Here is a 16,752-nt window from a genome sequence, read left to right as displayed (position 1 = left end):
AGAGGTGAGGTTCCAGAAGAGCCTCCCAATAGGAGTTGTGGGGAGCAAACAACTTAATTAGCTTCAAGAGAGCTGGAGAAATTTGAGAGAAATTGTATGCCACTGTTGTATGGGATTGTGGGAGGCAGGACTTGGAAGCCTTGAGTCTTACTTCTGATTTATGTCTTATGTTCCTAAAAGCTGAATTTCAGGGTTTCAGCCAGACACCTGCAGGGGTCAGGAAGGTTTTTTTCCCCCAGTGTATTCTGGGTTTGTTTGGTTTTTTTAATCTCCTTCCTTTGAAGCATCAGGGATGACCATGGCTGGAAATGGGACATTTGATGGAGAGAGACAGGGATCTGCTATGTCACTTATATTCTCTCTCTCAGGTGCTTGACTGGCTGGTTCTTGCTCACAGACCTAACTGCTCACCATAAGTGGGGTTGGGAAAATTTCTCCCAAGGTCAGACTGGCACTGACCTGGGAGATTTTTTGCTTTCCTTTGAAGTATGCCGGTGTGGATCACTTGCCAGGATTATCTGGGTATATCCCACTTAATCATTTCCCCACCATTGCAGGGCCCTTGGGCACTGGTGCACCTCAGTCCCTCCTATTCTCTACCTTGACACATAATAGTCTATTGTCCTGGGGGCAGAAATCGTTTGATCTAATTTCAGCTGTTAGGTTAGTGTGCAGGTGATGGTTGGCGTTGGTAGCCTGTGAGGTCAGACTACATTATCTGGTGGTTGCTTTTGGCCTTAAATAATGTGACTCCATTCTGAAAAAAAAAATGTTTTTTCTCAATACTTGCAGGATACATGCGTCTGACAATGTGCTGTGGTAAGGAGAACTCTGTGTGCTAGCACCATATCTGTGTGTACAGTGCCATCTTGAGATACAAGAAGGTAAAACAGGTACAACCTTCAAATTGTCTAATATAACAGCACAGTGTTAATGTTTAACAAAGAAGAGCTCTGCGTATGCTTGAAAGTTTGCCTCTTTCACCTACAGGAGCTGGTCCAAGAAAAGACACTACCTCACTACCTCCTCGTCTCTAATGCTTTTAAATAGCATCTTTGTGCAATTTCATATATAATGCTACCGAAACTAGAGCAAGAAGGCTAGTCAATTAAATATTTGCTAAATAACTGTACAACAGGCTTAGGGAAACCACTATGCTAATGTTCCGTATAATGTCTCTTTCCCTTTCCTGTACCTCAGCTTACCTCTCTACTGGAGCAAAGATCAGAGTCTAGTTCAGGGGTAGTCAATAGGCTGGGGGCCAAATCCAGACTGCCAGACACTTTTGAATAGCTTGCAAAATCTTTTTATTTACTCATCATCATCATCATCATCATTATTGTTGTTATTTTTGTATTCTTTTCTCTGGAGTCTGGACCCTGACCAAGAAATTTAGACCTTGACAAAAAATCATTGATTACCCTATGTCTAGTCTCTTCAGGACTTTGAGATAGAAAGAGAGTTAAATTTCTAATAGAAGGAGAGTGACACAAAATCTCCAAAGGAAAAAATTCACTAAATATATACCGCCCCACACAATTTACTTATAATCTTTGAAACTGTGAATAGTGTCAATAAAAACTCTTGTTGACAGACAACACTTTAGTACTTGCTACTATTACAGGTTCAGTGATGATAATTATGCACACATACACATACATGTGCTCTCCTATGGCTCTTTTCTGGGAGGATTTGTACTCCTCAATCTCTGTGGAATGGTCCAAAACCTCTAATGGGCACACCAGCACCTTAAAAGTGGGAAACAAATGATAGTCCCCCAGTTTCTTTCAGATTCCCCTTGCATCTTCGCAATGGCAGCCTGCAATTTGCACCTCTTCTTCTCCAGTGGGGCGATAGAGCCTCCAGTTTGATCCAACTGGCAAAGTCCCTGGAACACAAGCCTCACAACGGAACCCTCTGGTCTTTGCACTGCTCCCAAACGGAGCCCTCTCTCCTGTTTGGCTTCTACTTCTCCTATTTGTAAACTCCTCCCCTTCCCTTTAAGTTAGTTCCATTCTCAGCGAGTGACTCTGTGTGTGTGTCTTGCCAGGGTCCTAGCCAACAGTGGAAGTCATCTGAGTAGCTTCAAACAGATAATAAGGCCTATTGCCTGCCACACCCAATTTCCGGATGATTCTATCCCATCTAGCAGAGTCATCCTGTTTGGCTGGAGCAAGTCTACAGGCTCAGTCCCCCAAAACAAAAATATATATCCTCCTCACTTTCTTCCTTTATTTACTCTCTTAAATGCTGCAGTGCAAGCATATAGGTTGCAGAAGCATACTATTAATTATTTCTGTTTATACTATCTGACTTAGGGTTTTATACAGACACCCATCTCCATAGAATCTGAGCAATTTCAAAGTAAAATCAATAGCAATTACCAAGACCCTGTTGGACTTCATGGAGTTTCTAGCACTTACCCAAAGGGGTTTTAATCCCAAAAAGGGAATGAAGGTTTGGGGGGCGGGTATTATTTTTTAGATTGTATTAATCTCTTCTTTTTGTTTGGTGGGGGTTGTCAGTTTTGTGAATATCCTTTTTATGCTTGGAAGGGCTATTTTGAAGGGGAAGATTTGGCAGTATTTGGTAAAGATGGTCATACTCTGGATTTGCCTGATCTCATGTGGAAGTTTGTTCCATAGTTGGATGCCTTGAATGAAGATGCTTTATCCCCAGCTCTAACACATAGTCCTGGACTTTGCAATCGTCATTGTCCTAGCGGAATGCAGCTATTGTAGTAGTTTGTCTATCAAAATTCTTTAACATAGCTGGAGCTTGATCCATTAATTGAATATTAGGACTAAAACCTTACACTGGCACCAGGAGCTTATTGGGAGCCTGTGGAGATACCTCAGCATGAGCCTGATGTGCTCACAGAAAGGGCCAACAAAACAGAGATGTAATATGACCTAAAAGTTAAACCAAACCAGAGTCTGTTAGACCAACACATGGAGTGAATTCCAAAGTCCCGCATCCTTCCCAGAAGCCTTTCTGCCACCAGTTGCCTCCCTTTTCAACCAGGGGCTGTGGGCTTGAGCATTTCTGCTGATTTCTGTAACTGGGTCACCCAAAGACAGAGGCTGTTTCTCAGAGAGCCAGTTTCCAAACTATTTAGGGCTTTATAGGTTAAAACTAACAATTTGGAATTTAACCAGAAATTTACCGTCACCCATAGAGATTAGGGAGCTCCCCAGCTAATCTATCCTTTTACGTCCATTCTGTCATTAATTGTGCTATTAAAAGAATAAATAGCATAGCACAGAAATATAATAGACCTGATTCTGATCTCACTTATGCCAGTGTAAATCAGGAGTAACTCCACTGTGTGAAACTGGTATGAGTTCAGAATCAGACCTAATGGACCAAAAAAAAAAAAAAAAAAGGACCCAACAGACATCAACAAGGACATGGAAATACTGGAGAGAGGTCAAAGGAGGGCCACAAAAATTATCCAAGAGCTGGAAAACAAGCCTTAAGGAGCTCAATTTATTCAGTTTATCAAAAAGAAGGTTGACAGGTGACTTGACCACTGTGTCTAGGTGGTTACACTTGAAGATGTCTGATTACGGGGGGGCTTTTCAACCTTGCTGACAAAGGCATAATAAGATTTGATGGCTGGAAGTTGAAGTTCTGCAAAGACAATTTCCTAGCAGTTAGGGTAATTATCATCGCTTGGAGTTTTAAAAACAAGATAAAAGATCTTCTTAAAAGCTATGCTTTAATTCAGTTTCTGGGAGAAATTCTTTGATTCAACATGCTATAACACTTGCAGCTCTGTATGAAGACAGTGACTTTAATCAAATCTCATGCTTCAGGGCATCAGCTGGTTGCTTATAGGAGTCAGGAAGGAATTATTTTCCCCGGTGCTGAATTGACTAGATGTAGTTTTGATTTTTTTTTCACTTTCCTCTAAAGCATGAAAAATTAGCCACAGCTGGGGACAAACACCAGAAGGGGTGGATCAGTGCTCTGAAATGGTACAGAGAACCTTTTTTCTAGATGCCTGGCTGGTCTGTCTTGTTCACATGCCCAAGGTCATGCTGATCAACAGATTTGGGCTCAGGAGGAATTTCCCCCCAACTTAGATTGGCTGGGACCATGGGTTTTTTCACCTTCCTCTGCAGAACTGGGCACAGTTCCTACTGGGAAATCTGAGCACAGCTCATCTAATCGATTCCCTGCAATTAGAGGGGCCTTGGACATTGGTGGGATCTTGTCGTTCCTGATCTATGCCTGTGGCACACAGTTTAGTCTCCTAGATTCATAGATACTAAGGTCAGAAGGGACCATTATGATCATCTAGTCCGACCTCCTGCACAATGCAGGCCACAGAATCTCACCCACCCACTCCTGCGAAAAACCTCTCACCTATGTCTGAGCTATTGAAGTCCTCAAATCGTGTTTTAAAGACTTCAAGGAGCAGAGAATCCTCCAGCAAGTGACCCGTGCCCCTTGCTACAGAGGAAGGCGAAAAACCTCCAGGGCCTCTTCCAATCTGCCCTGGAGGAAAATTCCTTCCCGACCCCAAATATGGCCATCAGCTAAACCCTGAGCATATGGGCAAGATTCACCAGCCAGATACTCCAGAAAATTCTTTCCTGGGTAACTCAGATCCCACCCCATCTAACATCCCATCACAGGCCATTAGGCCTATTTACCATGAATATTTAAAGATCAACTAATTACCAAAATCATGTTATCCCATCATACCATCTCCTCCATAAACTTATTGAGTTTAAACTTAAAGCCAGATAGATCTTTTGCCCCCGCTGCTTTCCTTGGAAGGCTATTCCAAAACTTTACTCCTCTGATGGTTAGAAACCTTCGTCTAATTTCAAGTCTAAACTTCCTGGTGGCCAGTTTATATCCATTTGTTCTTGTGTCCACATTGGTACTGAGCTTAAATAATTCCTCTCCCTCTCTGGTATTTATCCCTCTGATATATTTATAGAGAGCAATCATATCTCCCCTCAACCTAGTGAGGACTGAAATGCTTTAGGTTGACTGAAGTCTTTGAGCTTAATATATTTTTCATAGATATTTAGGTCAGAAAGGACCATTATGATCATCTAGTCTGACCTCCTGCACAACGCAGGCCACAGAATTTCACCCACCACTCCTGCAAAAAACCTCTCACCTATGTCTGTGCTACTGAAGTCCTCAAATCGTAGTTTAAAGACTTCAGCAAGTGACCCGTGCCCCATGCTACAGAGGAAGGCGAAAAACCTCCACGGCCTCTTCCAATCTGCCCTGGAGGAAAATTCCTTCCCGACCCCAAATATGGCCATCAGCTAAACCCTGAGCATATGGGCAAGATTCATCAGCCAGATACTACAGAATATATGGGTATCTGGGTGCCCTATAATATACTGGAGGTCAGACTAGATGGTCTAATGGTCCCTTCTGGACTTAAACTCTATGAAAGAAGTATCCATGAATTGTAGCAGTGATGTAACTATTTATTTAGATTACATGCAGGTAGTTACTGGGTCAGAAAACAGACAGCAGTAGTGAGGTAGTATAATATGCACCAGTTTGCATTTTTGGTCTTTTCACAACAAACATAATGTAAAGGAACCACAAGAGCAGTATACAGTTCAAATAATTGTGGTTCCTGAATAAACACAACATGCAAGACCTAGCTACACATACGCACTGCTGCTCTGGTTGGGTTCTGGTGGCTTTATATAGAACACGGTGAGTACTGTTAGAGGGTTTACAAATTATTTAAAGGTGCAACAGGTACAATCAATCATATTCCTATACACTACACCATTAATTCAAATGTGGGGTGCTCTAGAAATGCAGTTTATGGGAGGGGCGGGGTGCAATAGAAAAAAACTAACAAGAAGGTGCAAATCAAAACAGTGAGTGTTACTTTATCTCAGGGCTTCTCTACATGGCCCAGCAAAGCTTGACAGAGGGGTGTGATTTGTAAAGAACACTGACGTGCTGCCCCATATAGACCTTGCTGGTGCTCACTAAAAGATAACTGTTACAGGACTATGTTAACTCAAACTAGGTACCTTCTTCGAGTGCACTAGCAGGGTCTACATGGGGCAGTTAGACCACAGCACGTTACTGCACTTTACCAATCACAGCCCTCTGGCACACTTTGCTCTGTGCTGAGGACAAGCCCTAAAAAACAGATAAAGTGAGTTAAAAATCCACCAAGTCATTTCTTGTGTAAATTAAGAACTTTACAGGTAGGAACTGTAATCTTGAGACAAGACACCTCAGTCTAACCCTGGTTTGGGGAGCAAAGAGGAATCCGCAGGAAAATGGGTGGAGAAACAACTCAAAGTCCCTACACAGAGTCATAGAACTTAAGGCCAGAAGGGATCACCATGTCGTCGAGTCTGACCTCCTGTGTATCACAGGCCACCACCACCACCCAGCAGCCGCACACTAAACCTGACAACTGAAATGAGACCAAGCCCTCATGAGACTAAACTGTTATGTGCCACAGGCAGAGAATCTGAGGGACTGCAGTACACCAGTGCCCAAGGTCCCCACTGGCAGGGAACTGATTATTCCCAGATGATCCTAGCAAGTGACCTGAATGCCATGCTGCAGAGAAAGGCAAACCCCCCGCAAGGTCACTGCTAATATTCCTAGCTGAAGTCTTGAAGCATGAGATTTTAGGAACCTCCAAAAACAGGGACTGATGTTCAGGGCTGGCAAGTCCTGCCCCCAGCATCACAAGCAACCCTATCATACAGTCGCATTCATAGATTTGTCCAGCTCTCTCTCAAAACTAATTAAGTTGTTTGCTCCCACAACTCCTCTTGGGAGTCTGTTCCAGATCTTCAGTCCTCTGATGGTTAGAACCCTTCTTCTAACTTCTAGCCTGAATTTGTTCATGGCCAGTCTCTATCCATTTGTTCCTATGCCAGCATTGTCCTTGAGCTTAAATAGCTCCTCACCCTCCCTGGTATTTACTCCCCTGATGTATTTATAAAGGGTAATCATCTTCCCTCTCAGCCTACGTTTTGCTAGGGTAAACAACCTTTTTTGTCTCTTCTCATAAACTAGGCCTTCCACTCCCCTGATCATGCTAGTAGCTCTTGTCTGCACATGTTCCAGTTTAAATGAATCTTTCTTGAACATGGGTTATGAGAACTGTACACCAGGTTCAAATTGCTAGTGCCTTGTACTATGGCATTAATAATTCGCTATCTCTACAGGAAATGCCTCACCTAATGACATCCTAGGATCACATTTGCCTTTTTCCACATTTCCTCATTTGCTACATCATATTGGTGACTCATAGTCATCCTGTGTTCGACCAACAGACACAGGTGTCTCTCCTCTTCTGACGCTTCCCAATGATGAGCTCACCGCTTAGCAGACATTCTGATTATTAGATCCTAAGTGCATGACTGACCTTGCACTTTGTACTATTAAATTTCATCTCATTTCTGTTATTCCAGTCTTCAAGGTCAGCTAGATCCTCTTTTGTGTTGCTGATGCCTCCTGGCAGACTGGGACTTGGGCGGGCATGCCTAGTGGTTAGAGCAGGCATTGGTAGCCAGGAATCAGAGCCAAGGGTTAGAACTAGAATCAGAAGTCAGATGCCAGAGCCCGGAGTCAGAAGTCAGGAATAGGAGCTGAGGGTCAGAGCTGAGTTACCTGGGGTGGGGCAGGGCAGGGCAGGGCCCAGGGTCAAAGGGTGGAGGGGCACTGGGAAGAAGCAGGTGCAGGAGCAATCACAGGGGTGAATGCTTTGAGCAGCTATGGAACTGCTACTGCTGGGCTTAAGAGCTGGTCTGATGACTCTTCCTACCAATCAGGTGGTGTAGCCAACCAGGCAGCCTACTACAGGCCAGCTGCACTTGTTAAGTTGCCCTGAGACTGGCTCTGCTGCTGGCCCTGATTCATGACACCTTCTAACTTCGTACTATTAGCACATCCTATTTTTTGTGCCAATGCCATTAATAAAAGTATTGAAAAAGATTGGTCCCCAGACCGATCTTGAGAATCTCCACTAGTAACCTCCCTCCAGTCAAGCAGCTCAACTTTCAGCACAATGTAAGAACATAAGAACGGCCATACTGAGTCTGACCAATGATCCATCTAGCCCAATATCCTGTCTTCTGACAACGGCCAATGCCAGATGCTTCAAAGGGAACGAACATTCATTCAAACGGAATGAGGCAATCATCATCTGGCAGTCAGAGGCTCAGGACACCCAGAGCATGGGGTTGCATCCCTTGGCTAATAGCCATTGATGGACCTATCTGCCATGAATTTATCTAATTCTTTTTTTAACTCAGTTATAGTTTTGGCCTTCAAAACATCCCCTGGCAACGAGTTCTACAGGTTGACTGTGCGTTGTGTGAAGAAGTACTTCCTTTTCTTTGTTTTAAACCTGCTGCCCATTAATTTTATTGGGTGACGCCTGGTTCTTGTGTTAGGTGAAGAGGTAAATAACACTGCCTTATTAATTTTCTCCACACCATCAATGATTTTAGAGACCCCTACCATATCCCCCCCAGTCATCTCTTTTCCAAGCTGAACAGTCCCAGTCTTTTTAATCTGTCTCAGATGGAAGCTATTCCATACCCTTAATCATTTTTGTTGCTTTTCTCTATACCTTTTCCATTTCTAAAATATCTTTTTTGAGATGGGGCAACCAGAATTGCACTCAGTATTCAAGGGCATACCATGGATTTATCAAATGGCATGATATTCACTGTGTTATTATCTATCCCTTTCTCAATGGCTCCTAATATAGTTAGCTTTTTTGACGGCCACTGCACCTTGTGCGGATATTTTCAGAGAACTATCCACAATGACTCCAAGATCTCTTTCTTGAGTGGTAACAGCTAATGTCTACCCCATCATTTTGTATGTGTAGTTGGGATTATGTTTTCCAATATGCATTTTTGCATTTATCAATATTGAATTTCATTTTTGCCATTTTGTGTCCTGTCATCCAGATTTGTGAGATCCCTGTGTAATTTTTCGCAGTCAACATTGAACTTAACTATCTTAAGTAATTTTTTATCATCTGCAAACTTTGCCACCTCACTGTTTACCCCTTTTTCCAGATCATTTATGAATATGTTGAAAAGCACTGGTCCCAGTACAGTTTCCTGGGTGACACCGCTACTTACCTCTCTTGATTGTGAAAACTGACCATTTATTCTTACCCTTTGTTTCCTGTCTTTTAACTAGTTACTGATCCATAAGACGACCTTCCCTCTTATCCCATGACTGTTTACTGTGCTTAAGTGCCTTTGGTGAGGGACCTTGTCAAATGCCCAACTACACTGTATCCACTAGATCATCCTTGTCCACTTGTTGACCTCCTCAAAGAATTATAATAGATTGGTGAGACATGATTTCCCTTTACAAAAGCATTGTTGACTCTTCACCAACAAATCGTGTTCATCTATGTGTCTGATAATTATTCTTTACTGCAGTTTCAACCAATCTGCTTGGTACTGAAGTTAGATTTAACAGCCTATAATTGCCAGGATCATCTTTAGCATTGCCTTTTGCCCTTGAGCCTGTTCCATACACACCTTACAAGTCTTGTATTAATCCCCATCTTCTTTAATGTAACTAATAATTTCCTATGTGGCACTGTGTCAAATACTTTACTTAAGTCCAAGTATATTAAATCTACTGCATTTCCCTTAACTGATTTTTTAAGATATCTTCTCAAAGAAGGATACCAGCTTAGTCTGGCATGATCTACATTTAGTAAACCTATGTTGCATTACATCCCCTTTTCCATTTACTTCCATGAATGTTATTATTCTTTTCTTCAAAATCTGTTCTAAAGCCTTACATACTACTGAGGTATGCAAGTCTTTAATTGCCTGGATCACCACCTTCCCCTTTCTTAAATATAGGTACAACATTTAGCTGTTCTCCAGTCATATGATACCACATCTGAATATACAAATGTATTTAAAATTGTTGCTACTGGATTAGCAATCTCATGTGCAGGTTCTTTCAGTGTTCTGGGATGGAAATTATCCAGTTCCCCCGGTCTAAGTGCATTAACCTCTTTAAGTTTTTCTTCCACTTCAGATGTGGTAATTTCCATTTCTGTACACATCAGCAATCCTGTCTTCATGCCCGTGTTTTATATTACTGTAAACCGAGGCAAAGTATTCATTTAGCTTTGGGGACATACCTAGATTATCTTTAATCTCATCCCACCCACACTGCAAAGCATTCCAACCTCATCCTTCCTTATTCTTTTTATTTATATAACTAAAAATCCTCTTATTATTTTAATCTAACTTTATTCCTACATTTTCTGACCTCCAAGATGTAGTTTTCTTTGCCAATGAATCCCTTTTTTCATTCCCTATAGCTTCTCTGCTTACTCCTAACAACCTTTTTGAGGTGGTTTTTCATTCAACTTGGTTTGGAGCCTTTCCCTATAAGTGTTTTTCCTCTTGCTTTGGTTGTAAATGGCAGATAGTTTTTGTACATTTGATTTAAAGACATTCCAAGCCTCCTCCACATTTAAATCTGAGTTCTTCAGTTCAGTTGACTCCTCTGACTAATTATCTTAATTTCTAACAGTCTGCCCTTTTGAAATAAAACAAAACATAACTGTAGACCTGGTTTTGATTGTGCTTCCATTTCATTTAAACTGGATTAATTTATGATCACTCGAATCAAGATTATTTTCTGTGATGTCCTCACTACTTACCAAAACCAAGTCTAAAATTGCAATGTCTCTTGTTGGTTCAGTGACTATTTACCACCCTCTCCTCTCTTTTTTGCATAGCTAGTACTTCTTCATCGAGTGGTGTCCCTGTGGGTGCTTCACTTTAGGTGTTGATGTGTCCTGGCACCACTGATGGGAGACTTTTGGTAGCAGTGCCTGGTCAGGAACGTGCATGCACCGTAGGCGCCTTTTGTGCCATTAGTGCTCGCACGTCCCGCCCCGCCCCCACCCCAGTTCCTTCTCAACCGTCCTCACCTGCAGGCGGAGCTCCACAAGGGGTGTCTGAAATATTAATTTAGATAGTAAAGTTAGTTTTAGATAGATTTCAGTAGTACATAGAGTAGTATTAATCTTAAATTTAGTCTCAAATTTTAGTTTCAGATTACAAAAAAAAACAAAACCAAAAAACCAAAGAGAGTTCATCTCCAAGTTGCTCTTTAGATTTAGTTAGATAAAAAAAAATTAATACAATGATGCCAGGCTCGCCTGGATTCAAAAGATGCACTTCTCAAAGAACCTCAGTTACTGCACAAGGTGAGTAACCTTCTCTTCTTTGTGACACCTTCTGAACATATTCAGCTGACTGTTATTTTTGAAAACAAATCAAGAATTGAACCATTGACTATGAAAAATATATGGTAACCTATAATCTTGGGGCAGCCTATTTTCCTGCCTGCGCATGTGTCATTGTCCCCATAGTACTAATAAGATTTAAATCCATGCACAGAGAGAAGAATATACAGTAGAACCTCAGAGTTACGAACACCTAGAGAATGGAAGTTGTTCATAACTCTGAACAAAACATTGTGGTTGTTCTTTCAAAAGTTTACTACTGAACATTGACTTAATACAGCTTTGGAACTTTGCTATTCAGAGGAAGAATGAGGCTTTCCCTTTATTTTTTTTAGTAGTTTACATTTAACACAGTACTGTACTGTATTTTGTTGGGTTTTTTTGTTTGTTTGTTTTTGTTTTCTTGTCTCTGCTGCTGCCTGATTATGTACTTCCGGTTCCCAATGAGGTGTGTGGTTGACTGGTCAATTCATAACTCTGGTGTTTGTATCTCTGAGGTTCTACTGGACCTTTTCATTGGCCTGATCCTATGAGGTATTTATTCAGCAGCAGCAGCTCCCACGGACTTCTGTAGGAGGTGGAGATAGTACCACGCAGTATCAGGCATTATGTTTGAAACACTTCTGAGTTCATTTATGATATTTTGCTGTTGTGATAGGGAATCTGGGCTGCTATGAGTAAAAATGCCAGAGAGAAGTGGTAAATCTTTTAAAGAGATCGTAATACTATTTTTGAGCCAGATCTTAACAAATCCATATGCAGATAAATAGCCCGCATTCACAGAAGTAGTCTCAATGAAGTTGGGGGATAAGGGTTTGCAGGATCAGCCCATTGTTATACATAAGAGAGAGCAAAATAAATAACAATAAATGAAAACAGTTATTGGTATCACAAATATCTGCATAACATTGTGTCTCCTACTTCACAACCTTGTCTGACTCATGACAGCGATGGCTACAATACCTTCTTACAGTAAGGTTCTCTCCTATGCTTTCTTTCTGCCCTTCCAGGATGTGAATCTAGTCTTTTATGCACTTGATTTCAACTCTGTCCCCAAAGCTCCTGAACTTCCAGTAATTAATTGAACAAAATCTGGAATACTTCCAGGCCTACCTACTTCTGATTGGTTTGCATTCAGTTCCTCTGCTCTGGTCATTAGTACAGCACGACCCTGCAGGACTACTCAGCCATGAAGTAAGTTAATCAGTAAATGAATAGCGTTCTGAAACAGGGAAGTTTTGTCCTGCAATTGTCAAAGCAATGATGTGTTAGTTCTCTAGCAGGCATCAGGAAAGACAAATACTGAAAAATATAGCAAGTGTGATCTTCATAGCAGTATTTCATCAGCAAAAATCCTTGTGGGATAGGTAGGAAAGATCAGGTCCTATTTGAACTTTATTGTTAACACTCATAGCCATATAGATTCAGTGCAGACTAAGCCTTTCTACAAGTTAGTAGTGGACTTTGTAAGAAACTATCGGCCCTACTATAGAACAGGCCATATAGCAGCTAAATTGCATAGAACCAGGAGGTGTGACTCCAGTTTCAGTATATATATAGGAGTGTCTCTCTCAGATTGCACTGTACATAAATGTCTGTTTGATTTTTTTATGTTAAGTTCTTTACTAATTTATTTTAAGTTACTGATTTAGAAAGAGATAGTATTATAATTCTCAGGAATATCAAAACTCAAAGGCAGAAAAAGGCCTTTTTGATTTTATATTTTCTTATGTCGGAGTGATTTCAGAATCCTAAGATCTTGGTGCTATTGAACACAGTCAAGAGGGCTGCAAATGTAACTGCTTGGAAATCCCAAATCAAACATATATCCAGGGCCTCTTCATGTTCCCATTAAAGTCAATATGAGTTTTGTTATTTATTTAAATGGGAGCAGGATCAAGTTTCAAATGGAACTCCGTCTTCATTCTTATTTAGAATCTCTCTCTTTCTCTAACTGCTTTAAACAGCAATATTTCTAGAATTACTTTATATTATTTAGGGACCCAATTTTTTTAAAAGGGCCTAGTGATTCTGGGTGTTCAATTTTCAGATTTCAATTTTCAGTCCAACTTGAGACACCTTAAAGGGGCCTGATATTAAGAGGTTTGGCAAGTTGGGCAAGTAAAAATTGAGGCACCCAAAATCTCCAGTCACTTTTGAAAACGTAGGCCATTAATCTTACATATATGACAATATAAATTCAGTATTTTCTCCTGTGAATAATTAAGATTCTATAAAATTCATAGCAACTGAGATTTTTTAATGTTGTATTTTTTCCTTGGAATGAAAGGTATAAATATGCTGATCATACTAGGGGCACTACTACCCATCTACTGTGCCATCCCAAGCCAGAAGTTGTCAAATGTCAGCGAGGAGCTGCATTTCTGTCATAACTTTTACTGCTCTGTAAATGTACTGTCAGTTCTGCACACATTTTGTTTTAATACTGAAAGAAGAATAAGATGCGAAAAGCATTATATGCTGAACTCAGTAGAGTTGCACAAAAGATCACCTGGGGTAAGCATAAGGGTTTATTGATTATACATATATAAGCGTCTCTAAACTATAATGCTGACATGTCAACCACTAGATAACTGGTCATAATTCCTCTAAAGCAAAGAAAGGTGGCTACTATACTATTATTAATTATGTTATCTTTCAATTTTATTTTCAGTCTGGATAGACTGATGGACAGTTGTCCACAGATGGACAAAAGAGTAAGTAAGTAAAATCCAGTTATTCATGTCTGAATACTGGTGACATCAGTATTTTTGGAAACCTTTTTGATCCATTCCTAGCTTCAAGCTTTCAGCAGCAGACTTCCCAATGATCTGCCACACACCATCTATTCACCTCCTTGCTGGTCTACTGTGATGAACCCCACCATGCCTGTCAATTTCTCATATCACAGTCTGCTTCTTTCCATAATATTTCTAACAAGCATTCGTCTTCTTTTCCATCCAGGAGATATGCAATATTCTTTGCCAGCACTACACCTCTGTTTTCTTCTTGTCAGCAGCATTCATTTCCCACAATTCACAACCCTAGATTGCAATAGAAAAAATTAAGCTTTTCACCAGCCCAACTTTCATACATTTTGAGATGCCATGCTTTTTTCCAGACTTTTGTAAGGGAGGCCTTGGCTCTGCCAGATATTCCTAGTGTTCTTCTGATTTCTTTGGAACAGCCTCTTTGGTTGGATATATATGATTCTAGATAATTGAATATATCTACTGCCTGTACAGCTTGACCATTAATTGTGGTGTCTGCTTGTGTTCTGTTTTTGGTTAATCATGTCAACATTCAGTGAGGAATAGGCACATTCAGGGATAGTCCCTGTTCCTCACTAACTGTTTTTACAGACTCCAATATTCATTGCATTGCATTGGTGGTTATAGCAAAAAGCATCATGTCATCAACGTCTCTGAAGTCAGTTCAGAGGTGTCCACAAGTGGAAATCTCAGCTCCTTCCACTTTGTCAAAACCTTCCAGGGCTTAATGTCATAATTTTCTAATCATTATTATTATGGGACAAAAGAGTTAGTATTATAAATAACAGAGTGCATCATTCTATTTGGAAGCTATTTTAACTTTCTAGTTTTCTTGAAAATGCCCACAAAGATTATTTTCTAGGCTTACATACTGAAGAATCACTAGAGTTAGTATTGTGTGTGGACAATTTGAAAGATGACACAGGTATGAATAGATGGGTCAGCTTGTCCTCTCATTTATATATGTGCAATAACAGTTAAGTAATCATAATAAAGTCATGGCAATAAGCCCACTGAAATCAGATGGATTGCTCAGATAAGGTTGAAAAGAAAATTTGGCTGCTCATCTGGGTAATATTCAGCAGGGAATATTTATTAACTAATATACTTGTGCATCCATTTATGTTCTCTTCCTCCTTCCATGCCATACTAAGGAGTTATATTTGTTAAGTAAAATATGGCATATGTGTTATAGGCCATGTAGGGCTTGGTTTTTAAGAAGTACCCAATTGCCTTATCTATAGATAGATAGATAGATAGATACCATGCTTCTTCATGCAAACTGGGAAACTGCATCTGTAGATAGCCAGTTTGATGTAAAAATGACCACTTATACACACAATTACAAAAAATACAAACAGAAATTTAGCACACAATGTATCAAGGAAGCAAGTGAAAAACCTGTTGTACCAGGTATATATCAGTGGTGAATAAGTAATGGTTAGGAAAGAAATAAGAATAAAATTGAAAAACTATGCAAAGGGGAAATAAGGAAAGAGGCAAAGGCAATAAAAACAAATGCATTTAAAAATATTAATTCATAATTAAAATTAATGTGAACTTAACCTGCCAGGTTTCTCAGACCTCAAATTGTGAGTACAACCCCCATCTGCCAATATTTTCATGTAGCTTCTTGCTTATAATTTCTGTCACACAAAATTACTTCATTAAGATTCTTTTCGTGAAACTGCATAGCTGAAACTGTTCTGAAACTGCATATCTCTTACCTCCACAGACTATCTTTTACTATCTTTGCTGTGTGAAGGGAAATGCTTCTGTAAACATGTGAAGTTTGGATCTGGAAGCCTTCCTTCTAAATCAATCTTGTGATACCTTTCTAAGGAAATCAAGTTTACGGTTAATACAACTATTTTAACAAGTCCTCCATTTTTGCATCAGGATATTAAATCAAATATTTTAGCCACATGCCTGTAAAATGTACTTGAGAAGATGTTTTATTTTCCCTTTGCAAGCCTCTTGACCATGCCATGAGCAGTGTTTTGCTATGATTTTTCAAAATAAAAGAACCATGTTTTCACAAACTGTGTGAGTGTAAAATGTGTCCCGCTGCAGACAGTGGAAGTAGCTCTCCCCATACATCCTCCTCTTCTGGTTTTCTAAGGAATAATGCTGGACAAATGAAGAAGTATAAATAAAGATTCAGGTGTTTATGGAATAGCACCTAATTTAAATCTATCACATTTATAAACGTCTAGCTGAGCTTAATATAAATTGCCAACACATCCTGCTTGGGCCTTAGCTTGTCATTTGATGTTCATCGCATGTTGGAAAGCGGTTTAAGTCATTTATCCTCTAGCAGACATATTCTTTTACTATTCATTCCTCTTATTTTTTTGAAAATGACCCAGATCACTATGTAGTTTTTAAAACATTAGTTAGAAATGTATAAAGATGACCATTAGCTGTGGCACCTGGGCACTTTACATAACTAAAATATAGCCATGAACAAATTCATCAAAATATAAGACTTACTAACAGACTCCCCATTCACCTTCTTATTACAGTGATGTACTGCCAAGTGTTCATAAAAATAACTGCCCACAGATATTGTCCTTACATTGCAACCAGACACTTTCATTTACTTGTAACCAATTATCACTTTGACGCCTCATTACTTGTAATCACTTAAAATCTATATTTCCATAGTTAATAAACTTGTTTTATTGTTTTATCTAAATCAGTGTGTTT

At 40.0% G+C, this 16,752-nt stretch overlaps 1 long non-coding RNA gene across 1 annotated transcript; it reads right to left on the bottom strand.

Annotated features, from left to right (window-relative positions):
• Positions 1–3,613: 3,613 nt before the first annotated feature.
• LOC122464351 lies at positions 3,614–12,499 on the bottom strand. The gene is made up of 3 exons (XR_006288298.1): positions 12,390–12,499; positions 10,955–10,981; positions 3,614–3,633 (listed from the first exon to the last, which is right to left on the bottom strand). It is a non-coding gene; the product is annotated as an uncharacterized LOC122464351 (long non-coding RNA).
• Positions 12,500–16,752: the final 4,253 nt, after the last annotated feature.

The sequence above is a fragment of the Chelonia mydas genome, chromosome 2 (genome assembly GCF_015237465.2).
Source record: "Chelonia mydas isolate rCheMyd1 chromosome 2, rCheMyd1.pri.v2, whole genome shotgun sequence".
NCBI classification, from domain to species: domain Eukaryota; kingdom Metazoa; phylum Chordata; order Testudines; family Cheloniidae; genus Chelonia; species Chelonia mydas.
This window is presented reverse-complemented; position numbering and strand designations above follow the sequence as displayed.